Consider the following 12,041-nt stretch of genomic DNA (forward strand, 5'->3'; position numbering starts at 1 on the left):
AACTTTCTGGGTCCCAACTTAAAACAAAGGAAAAGACTTAGAAACTGCATTCTAATCCTTGCACTTTCTATGTCAAAAATGAGCTTAAAGAGAGAGTAAACTAAAGAGGCCATCATCTAGGATGCTTTCAGTTCATACTGTAGGGATATTAAATCCAGTCAAAACTTTCAGAACAAAATGGGAATCTCTAGTGTTATTCCAACCCATTATAAAAGCTATCAATCATTTATCATAATAAATATCTTGTAGTAAACCTTCAACTATAATGTTATAACTGTGAAGAATTTGCAACATGGCATCAGTATTTATAATGTACTATCATAGCAGACACATTTGAAGGACCTGATATTGACAGACTTTGTATTAAACACCTTTGATACCAACACAGTTGAAAGTCATACAAACTTTAACCTGATTAAATTAATTTGTCAGGGAATACTTTATCAAAATGCAGAATGCTGCTTTGCTTGAACTGCTATCTAAACTAATAAAATCAAGAAATGTACAAGTGTGAGTTCATTTCAGGTTCCTTAACAAATTAATTTAAATTGCTTAAAAGACACATCAATATTACTAGCACTAATTTAAGGCGGAAAACAAATAACAAGCTTCACCAGTTCCACCATTATTTGAATAGTAAGAAACTTTTACATGAGGCATATTCATTCCTCCATGACTTTCAGCTCTGAATATGATGATTTTGTTCTTCTCAGTCCATCATCCCCCACCCTGAGGCTGTTAGTTTTGGGAAAACTATTAATCTAAAACTGAATTGCTTTGAATGGCCTATTGAGGGCATAGCACAATGGCTGGTGATATAAAATGAAAAGAAAGAAGTATATATGCAAGTTTGAACTAAATTTAACTTAAAATGTCAAAGATGATTAAGAAATCATAATTTATGTGATTTAACTGGCGAAGGCATATCTGCAAAAGTCAGTAGCATTATGTACTTGTGGAATAAGATATGCACGGATGCAGGCAAGATAAACAGTTTTTGAGAATCATTTAAGCCATTTTTTGCTTTGACAATCTATGAACGATAACACATATAACAGTTTTCTAATTAAGCAGTAAGCACTAAGAAAACAAGAGCACTGTACCAGTAAAATCCCCAAACAGCAAACAAGCTGTATCTTTGCTCTTGAACTTCTCATGTTGTGCTGTGAAATTTAATAATAAATGAGTGGTATAGTGATATTCTGTGATGCCATTTTCATCAATAGACAAAACAGCACTGTTTTGCTCATTGCTTGTTCATGCATACAGGATGGGGAGACATGGCTCTCTGTGTAGAGTTGCAGCATTTTATTTTGCATTCTATTGTAATGGGGAAACAATGCATTTCTTTTTAAAATGATTGTGGTAAGCATTATTTGATTTTATACATAAGCATTTAAAAGGTGGATGTGCTGCACACTGCTACCAGTGCACTGCAAAACCTTAAGAAAATAAAAGACTTTAATGTAAATTAGTGATATTTTGTGAAACCATTTTGGGCACATCAAAGTAGTACTGCTTTGCCCAATACATATTAATACACACTAAATATGGAACCAGATTTCTGAGTGCAGCTGTGCAGCTGTGCTATTTTGTTCTGGATTTTATAAAGATAAAGAAACAAAATATAAAGTATTTTAAAATGACTGTAGAAACCAACATTTATCATTGTATAAAAGAAAAAAAATGGGACAGACATTTTAGCAATACAGAGCTATTCTGTACTAACAAATAAGATTCTAAAAGAGACCTGATAGGTTGAGGGTCCCGACTATACCTGTGACATTATGCTTTGTACTTTATGGTGATGGAGGAGGTAAAATATGCTATTTGAAATGGGTTCCAGAAATCAGTATTCAGCACAGCAGTACTTTTCCAAGTAAAGATGCAGCATTTTGCCATGCATTCTGTTATGATAGCAAAGTAAGATATACCATTCAAAATTACTATGAAAATCACTACCTGACATTGCACAGCTGAATATAAAAATGGGGCACACTCTGTAGGAAATGTACTGTTGAATTATAATAAAGATAACACAGACACTGTGAGTAGCAATATTCTGTGATATCGTTTTGCACAATATAGACAGTTAAAATAGTATTGCACTATGCAGTAGATATTAATACTCAGCAAACAGGGAAACATCGTTTTCTGAGAAGAAGTGTGATAAATACTTTACATTGTATTTTATTATGATGTGGAGACAGGAGACATTTTAAAAATTACCATGGAAAGCAGTGTTTTACATTCTACAATTAAATACAAAACAGATAAGAAACACATGGTTAACAACATTGCATTATTATATGGTAGCAAATGTTTTTTCTGAAACACATGAAGAGGGGCATGAAACATCATGTAGAAGCTCTATTAAAGGTATTACACTAACTTAAAGCTGTGCTGTAATGTTTACTTCCTTCTTTTGTTTACATAGTAGTGCATGTTACTGCTCACAGGGATTAGAAATCATGTTTTTGATTGGAGTGGTAACATCATGGTGACAGGATAGTAATGTACAATATTTTAAAACGATTGCACAAAATATTTATCTTTGTAGTATAAAATGAAAATAAGTGTACGCACAGTGAGGAAAGACTGGCAAATGTAGTTTCAAACTAACTGTATAAGATTCTCTTCTTTATTAACATCAGCAATAAATGCATTTCAAACATATTGTGTTGCCAGTACTTTCTACAGCTTTTCTATGTCTCATCATAACTGTATTGTGCTGTTAGGGTCTACTTCAATAGAACAAATTTTCACTTACCCGAATTTTATTTTATAGAGACGACAACACCGAACTGTCTCTGAATCAAAACTATACAGTACCGAAAATTTTAACTAGGAAAGGAAACACTTGGCCAACAATAAAACTGAACATAGACTGCAAACTCTTGGAATGCACTACAGTAGGGAAAAGGGCAAATTTCATCATGTTGGCCAAGTGTCTCATTCCCCAGTTAAAAATGTTGTTAGTGTGTAGTTTCAATTTAATGACAGTTTGGTGTTGTCATCTTGGTAAAATAAAATTTGAGGAAGTGAAAATGTGGTTTGCTGAAGTAAATCCTGTTGTTAGTACTCATTGATTTCAGTAGCACTGATACAGATGTTGCACATTGTAGGTCTAATTTTGTGAATTATGCTGGAGTACCATACCTTTCAAATGTCTCTACCTTTGCTTCATATTTATGGTCTTTTCCTTATGATTTTCTGTCAAATCATTAAGGATTGCTGTTAGTAAATAATTCCATACATTTGAGTTTCAGACTTCAGAAAAAATATGTTAATGCAAAACCTGTTCTTGTAGCAATTCCTTAAGGGTATTAGAGAACTATTTAAAATCTGTTTCTGATTTCGAGGCCTTTGTCCATCCATTAGTTCTAGATTTGTCACACTTGCACTAAGAGATTGCGAGAGCTATTTGAAAATACTGCTGTGTAGCTCTTATTTTACTTATTTGTCATTATATGAGATATACTTCTGAGAAGTACACAGACAAAGCTATAACTACTGTGGCTGCCTGCAGAGGTGAGTGACTAACTGCTGCTGTTTGTTTACTATCCTGGTTTGGAGGACTAATGTGATTTGTGTCAAGCTACTTAGAATACTTTAATTTGCAGCTAGTGGATTTGTGGAGCAAAGCTGAAATGTAATACATAGCCATGATTGTTCATCACAATTAGATATCTGCAGTTTATAAGTGCTTATAGCTATTAGGTGGTGGTGAGAGATGGCTGTGGATGAAAGTACTTGACATTCTTGTTGCTTTCACAGCTTAAACAGTAACAAGTCTGACTTTGTAGGACTGATTTGCGTGCTTGTGAGATAAGATGTGATACTTTGCTATGACTGCTATGTGTTTGTGTAAAACAAACATGAACTACATCATTGTGATCATTATTATTTTTTTAACACAAGTAGGCATCTGAGGTTTACACAGTCAGCAAATTTACACAATCAGTAAAGTGGCAATGATGGTACTGCAGTTCTCCACCACTGGCACATACTGATTGTTATTAGTTCATTATGTTTGGCTCCCATTGTCATGCAGTCTTCTTTTAACAGGATATACATTGCAAAGAAACATTTTATCATAATACAAGAAAACAAGATGAAAAAGTAGGGACATACGTCAATATCCTCATTGGACAGAAACCTGAGAGACATATACATTCTTACAGTTTCTTGTAAATCTTCAAGCATGTAAAAAGAAAAGAAAACTAAGACCTCCCCTGACTCATCTGGTGAAATGACAACTTTTCCATAACCTGGGTAGATTTCACTTCCTCTCAAGAGTCATAACGGGAATATGCCCTCAGAATATTGTGTTCTGCTGAAGAAATTTATTTTGTAATGTTATGGGACACTTTTTTCAGCTAGTTTATAGGAGATATTTCACCTCTATATAAAATGTAAAGAAAATGATGAGAATCAGAATTCAAGGTGAACAGTGATATATCTTTATGATATGTCCCAGGCCTTTTTGAAAGCAAATAGTTCCTGACAGTAACTCACAGCAGCTCAAGAAATACTGTCTACATAAATAAGTCTGCATTGGATACACAGTAATTAAATAAAATCCAAATTAAAGTGTATAAAGGTCACACAGACAAAACACTTAGTAGAACTTCCAATAAAAACTCATCAAAGTTAACACCTTAAACATTCTGTAGTAGAGACTCATTGGATATATGCAGATGAGCCCTTAAGTATAGACCAGTCTTTTCAGCTACATAATTACTAAATGCCCATGAGTTTTTAGTTTCACTTTTGGTCCATTCAGGTCAAAAAAGTCAAATCACACTAGCTATAGGCATGCTATGTTTCACCCTTTTTCTGAGGTAATTGGTACAACATAAGTGAATTCTTTCACCCTACTTTGGAAAAAAATAGAGATTAAAACAAATTTACAAAATATCAGAAATAACATCCAAACCAAAGAGTAAAAAGGTCACATAACCCAACAAATTAATAACAATTCCAAGAAAGATCCAGCAAATCTGAGTCTTCACTGTGCAATACCTTAAACCTCCTATAGTGGAGATCCATGTGATATATGCAAATGACCCCTTAAGGACATGCCAGTATTTCATCTACATGGCTTCTCAGTGCCATGACATTTTACTTTCTGTTTTGATGAAAGCAAGTCAAAACAAAAAAAAAACAAACTACACTAAGTGTACACATGTCATGTTGGCTTTTTTTCTCAGCTCATCAGTAGATCATATGTAGATTGTATCATCACACCATAGAAACACCTAACTTAAAAACAAGCCTGATGTCTATAACATTAGGATGACTGCAAAACATCAGAAATAACATCCAAACCAAAAGGGTAAAAAAGTTCAGAAAAGAAAACCACTTAGTAAAATCTTCAAGAAGGACCCACCAAAGTTAAAGTCTTCATTATGTAACATCAAAATTAGTCTTCACTGCGTAACATTTTGTACCTCCTGTCTTGGAGGCCAAAATTATATAAGCAGATGACCCCTTAAGGACATACTAGCATTTCAGCAACATGGTTCCTGAGTGCCATGACTTTTTACTTTTTCTTTTTTTAAGTCTATACCAGTGTATTAAGGCCAATTAAGCCAACCCCCACTAGTAATAGATATGCCATGATTTACCCTTTTCTTAGCTCAGTATTAGCTGACTGTTTATAGCTGTACATTAAAAACACAGATCTTAAAAGCATGATGTCTTTAACTGTAGGGTGACTGCAAAATATCACAAATAAAAATCCAAACCATAGGGTAAGAAGTAAGATGGTCACACATACAAACCAATTAGTTAAAACCAGCAAAACTAATGTTTTCACTTTGGAATTCCTTAAATCTCCTGTAGTGGAGGCTCATGGAATACATGCAAAGGATCCCTTAAAGACATAACAGTGTTTTGGCTATGTGGATTCTGAATCCAAAGAGTCCTAACAGAATTCACTCAGAAGATTTAATGGGAAGTAGGTTTTTGACATCCTTAAACATATGTCTTCTTGCATTTTTCTAGTAATTCATCCAAGACTGCAAATGAGCAGGATGCAATAACATTTCAGAAATCTCTGAAGTAGTCTCCAGAGCCATTTCCACATGATGGTTCCTACTGTAAAACACATAAAGGAAGAATCTCTAAAGGTGAACAGACATGCCCAACCTATCCACTGGACTGATCATACTTCTTTCAACTAAAGTTCAGTGTCTAAAAATAAATTATGTGGACTATGTTTGAGGAGTTCACTTCAACAACCTTTATACAGGGCAACTTGTCCCAACAGAAAGGTCACCTCATGTCAACTTGAAGGCTGTTTAGATCCCAGCACAAGCTGTTATGGTACAGAATCAGCAGCTACTGATGGACCATGACTGCAATAATAACTGCAACAAGTAGCTTGTCTAAGCTCTTTGTTACAGTTATGAGTCTTTGAGTCTGGTTTTGGTCCTCAGCTTTGGGTTGAGGGGGGCTGAGAGAGTGGTGATTGCCTTAGCTATGGCTGTGATTCAAGTTCATGTCTCTGCAGTTTTTACATCTGTACCAACCCTTCCACAGATAGAAGCAGAACCTTTGGCTAAACACTTTCAAAAAGAAGCTCTTTCATAAACACTAAGAAGACACATTTCTTCACCTTTGGATTTGAACTTTATGTTGGAGAAGTTGAACTTATCTCCCACTTAACCAGCAGAAGCAGAGAATATAAAGTATCCTTCATAAAGTACACTTTTTCCTGGAGACTGTTACCACAGGCAAATGGATTTCAGTTATACAAACTGTCAGATGTAAAGCACCTTGCTTGGCATTTTACATGAAGTGAATCATTGAAGACAACAAATTCAATGTCACGACAGAGGTTATAGCGGTATTGAATTAGAACCAGTCTGTACAATTACCAGCCTTTTTACTCCATATTACAAAAATGAAGGAGAATGCCTTAGTGTACAGCTAATCTAGAAGTTATACTAGGAGGGATAGTGAATTCAGGAAAAAAACTGGGAAAGTTTTTTTCACATTCTAGAAAGGGAAAGAACGAAGTCTTTCAGTCACTAAATAGACTTTATCTGATTAAATTGTCTACTGTATTATCTTTTAGTCTGCCAAGAATAAAATGCTTTTCAAGATGCATGTTCTACTAAAACAACTGCTGCATAGCATTGTATTTCAGAAATGTTTCTGCAGAAGGCATTTCTGAAGCTGCCTAATGAACTATTTTCCACATCATCACAAAACAATACACACTAGAAGCACAGCTGATAATCAGAAAAGGTTTTGACATAAGCTATGGGTATCCTGTAACAGTCATCAGGCCTTGATGCTGAACAGTGTTTTGTAGTCTATACAAATAGTATGATTTACTATTACAGTTATCCTCAGGGAGAAAATGGAGGGGTAAGATCCTTACTATAATGATAGATCTTCAAGAAAAAGTAACTGTGGCTGTAAAGCTTTTCTCTTTTTTTGTCATGTACCAAACTTGTATGTAGTTTTCATTGAAAATGTCTTATCAGAGCATTTAAAGGTTACACTTTGAATGAATATAATAAAAACTTTTTCATAGAAATGAAAATTGTTACCCATATCTTTCCTTTCAAGGCTATAACATATTCATAGAACAGGAGAAAAATCTAGCAACATGAACTCTGTGGGATACCTTCATACACCAAGCAAGGGTTCGTGGAATGGTATAGCAGTGGCCTTCTTAGGAAGATGGATTTAACATGCAAAATCTTCTGACCAGAAAAGAACAGAACATAAGGTGGGTAATCTGAAATGTTAAGGTTTGCTGTTGTACTGACTTCTACTTGAAGATATACTGTTATGGTAAGGATCTTGCACAGCTGTGTGGTACGACTCAATGCACAATATGCTATGCTTTCTTTGTAAATACATTCTTTAAATTTTGTAACATGGCACTCTTGCTTATTGTTTTAGGGAATTCCTAAATGCATTCATGAATTGATAAGTATGTTGTAGAATTTAGTTTTATATCTACAGAAATCTATTCTGCTTGTTATGTGTGACCGCAGATACTGCCAGAACATGACTTTATTAATGAACCATTCAAGTAAGGAAAAACGTGTATAACAACATGAGTTTCTTTATAACAGTGCTGATATAACCACATTGTACAGCCAATTACATTTTTTAAAGTACCAAAATCATTTAAAATATAGGAAGAAATCTGAAATGACATTTTGCAGATATCTGGTGATATAAAGACTTCTTGCCTCTGTCAGCTGCAACAATGGTGTTCCATTATCTAACATTCATTAGGCATACTTAGCTATTAGAATTGTCAAATGCACATACGATTTTCTTAATTAATTTATAACAGCATGTGCACTGTACCAGTGTCAGCGAGAAATATAATGTTTACATCCTTATTTACAAATATTGTCCTGTCGACATTTGATAAGGATCAGTAGAAACAGAGGACATAGAAGTGAACATGAATGTTACATCAAATATTATTTTATTTCTACACATGATCAGTTTGTAACATATGAAAGGAAATGTTTCACCCTGGTCGAGTTCCTGGAATATTTGATTGTAAATTACTTTGGTTCACCACTAGAAATTATACTACAATACTTAGATTTTGGAATTACATGTTAAAGTAAATACTACAGTTTGGATTACTGCCAGTAAAAACCAATATGAACAAGTAGTTATGTTTATGCAACAAGCTGACAGTTCCAAATCCTGATGAAGATTACCACTAAGGATGAATGTTTGCAGTTATGGAGGGAGTGAGCAGATATAGTTGTCTATGTATCAAAATCAGTTCCAGCATATTTTGAAGAATAAGAAAAAAAAAGAAATGATTCTACTAGATGGACTAGTTCTACTTTTAAATGATAAAAACTAGATATACAGCAGAAAAAAAAAATAAAACAAACTTTACCAAGTATGATATTGGGATAAGATAACTTTAACTGCTAACTTTTTATATAATTTTTGATTTTTTCCACCACTCTCCTCCAGTGAAAAAGCTCCTCTTTCCATTCATTGACCTATCTATTTATTTCCTTCTTCATTAATATGGGCTGGTTAATAATAACTTTATAAATATCATACTGCAGAGCAAGAACATTTATCTTTTTTAATACCCTACAGTCCATCCACTAATTCACTGCAGAAGACTACAACTTGTGTCAACTGCTGGCACTTACTTTCAGAAAATGCTCAGTTCATCTTAAATGAGGACAGTAGCACTCAGTACCTTCACTCAGGCATACACACACACACACACACACACACACACACACACACACACACACACACACACACACGCACACACACACACGCACATGCACACACACACACACACACACACACACACACACACACACACACACACACACACACACACACACACACACGCACACACGCACACATACTAAGGCCACTGTTAATATATGTGGTCACCCCACATCTGAGGCCTATTTCAGTTTTTATTTATCTTATTTAAACTAAAACAATTCAAGATAGGAAATTATGTTTAACAAAAAAAGTCAGGATTCTTTGATTGCTGATCCAGTGTTCTTCGTGTTAGCCATAGGTCTGCAAGGATCATTTTCAGAAAGGGTCAAAACCCAGAAGCAATGCTAGTTAAATATTATTTTGCAGATAAACTAGAGACAAAACTATCCATTATTCTATCATATAGAGGATTATGATCAGGTCTGAAATCAGGACCAACTTGTAGTATATGGAGTATGGTGATTACACTCAGATATCCAGAAAAAGACAAATGAGTTAAGCACTACTAAACCATGAGACCTGATTTTAACAAATGTTAAGCACCCCCTGCTTAACCTGTTAAGCTTGGATCTCACTTCAGGCAATCAAATCTACAAGTGCTGACCAGCAAAGGAAAATGACAATTTGTCTCTTTCTGCTGTCTGTGCTGGTAACAGGTCCTTGACTTCCTCTAATAAACTTAGAGAGTTGTTAGAATAACAGGATTTCCATTCAATTGCATTTGCTGAAGGACAGGAATTCTGAAACTCAAATGTATGTCATTATTTGGTAACTTCAGTCCTCAGTGATTTGTTAGACAACCACTGTTTTTATGATAAACAAACAAACATATGAAGCAAGAATCTGGATATTCTGTGAAAATATGGACAGTTGAGAGGCATGTAAGGTGAATGTAGACAAAAGAAACTGAATGTAAACAAAAGAAACTGAGTTACACTGTCTTTCTAACAGCACTTGCTAAGTGCTTTACAACTTTGAAAGCTGACAGAACACATCACTTTTTTCATTAACCAGTAGTACATGGAGCAGATAAAGCTCCCTGCAATACAAAGAATTAGGATTGGGTCTTCGATAGTAACCCTTAATTATGTGTTCAGCATGGATGCCGAGATTCACCTCCATGTTTTGAACATGTAGTAAGCAGGTTATGATCAGTGAACACGTAGTAAGCAGGCTATGATCAGTGAACACGTAGTAGGCAGGTTATGATCACTGAACACATAGTAAAGCAGGTTATGATCAGTTCACATGTAGTAAGCAGGTTATGATCAGTGAACACATAGTAAGCAGGTTATGATAAGTGAACACGTAGTAAGCAGGTTATGATTAGTGAACACATAGTAGGCAGGTTATGATCAGTGAACACATAGTAGGCAGGTTATGATCAGTGAACATGTAGTAGGCAGGTTATGATCAGTGAACATGTAGTAAGCAGGTTATGATCAGTGAACATGCAGTAAGCAGGTTATGATCAGTGAACATGTAGTAAGCAGGTTATGATCAGTGAACACGTAGTAAGCAGGTTATGATCAATGAACACGTAGTAGGCAGGTTATGATCAGTGAACACGTAGTAGGCAGGTTATGATCAATGAACATGTAGTAGGCAGGTTATGATCAATTAACATGCAGTAAGCAGGTTATGATCAGTGAACACATAATAAGCAGGTTATGATCAGTGAACATGTAGCAAGGAGGTTATGATCAGTGAACACGTAGTAGGCAGGTTAAGATCAATTAACATGTAGTAGGCAGGTTATGATCAATGAACATGCAGTAAGCAGGTTATGATCAGTGAACACGTAGTAGGCAGGTTATGATCAGTGAACACGTAGTAAGCAGGTTATGATCAGTGAACACGTAGTAAGCAGGTTATGATCAGTGACTGCTCATAATCCGCTATATTCTATGTTTGAGTCATGGATGCTAGAAAATTCACCTCTAGAGTGAATATCAAAAGTGAGTTTTTTGACATTCATTTCAAGAGCACATTATAAGGGTTATGATTGGTGAGATCTGACCATAATTCTTTGTTGTGACTGGAGCCTTATGTGATCCTTGTACTACCAGTTACAGAAAAAAAGTGTAGGACCAAAGTGTTTTACTGGATTCAAATAATAAATACGATTGCTTGACAGCAGGCAGAACTGAATTACTCATCTGAAGAGCCAATGGCTTTAAAAGCTATTTATTGTGTCACAACCTTTTTCATGAGTGTGACAGAGTGAAGCATCTAGCAGCTTTTTAACATTCTGCTAATGTTCTTTGCTGACCAGCACTTTCAGTTGTTAATCCCAGCACAAGACCTAATGTTAACAGTGCTTAAGGGTATATACCAAATGCTTGTTTCTGATGTCAGAAAGGTATTTAGCATAACCTGTCTTTTCCCAATATTATAGCATAACAGTGACATGTTATGCATTACAGATGTGTTAAAACTCTTGCAAATAAAATATAAAAAGTTCTAATACCAAGCTTGTCAAAATATACAAACTGGAACATTCACAGGAATGAACTGTCTGCTTCAGGTTACTGCACTTTATAAACTATGATACTGAATTTGTGGTTCAGTATTTGTTTAGGACATACAAGTCATATTACACTGTGGTTACAAACAGAAAATCATAACAAGTATTAATGGAATATAAATGGTCTTTAATCTGTATGGACACATAATTCAGTAGCACAATGTTTTCCAAAAATGTTGCTTGTGACATGATCAGACATATAAGACAGAATTAGTAAATGGTTATCAGGGAGAAAGAGGAAAATATTAATTTTCTCATC

The sequence above is a fragment of the Protopterus annectens genome, chromosome 2.part0, assembly GCF_019279795.1.
Source record: "Protopterus annectens isolate FY-2018-M chromosome 2.part0, PAN1.0, whole genome shotgun sequence".
Classification (NCBI taxonomy): Eukaryota; Metazoa; Chordata; order Ceratodontiformes; family Protopteridae; genus Protopterus; species Protopterus annectens.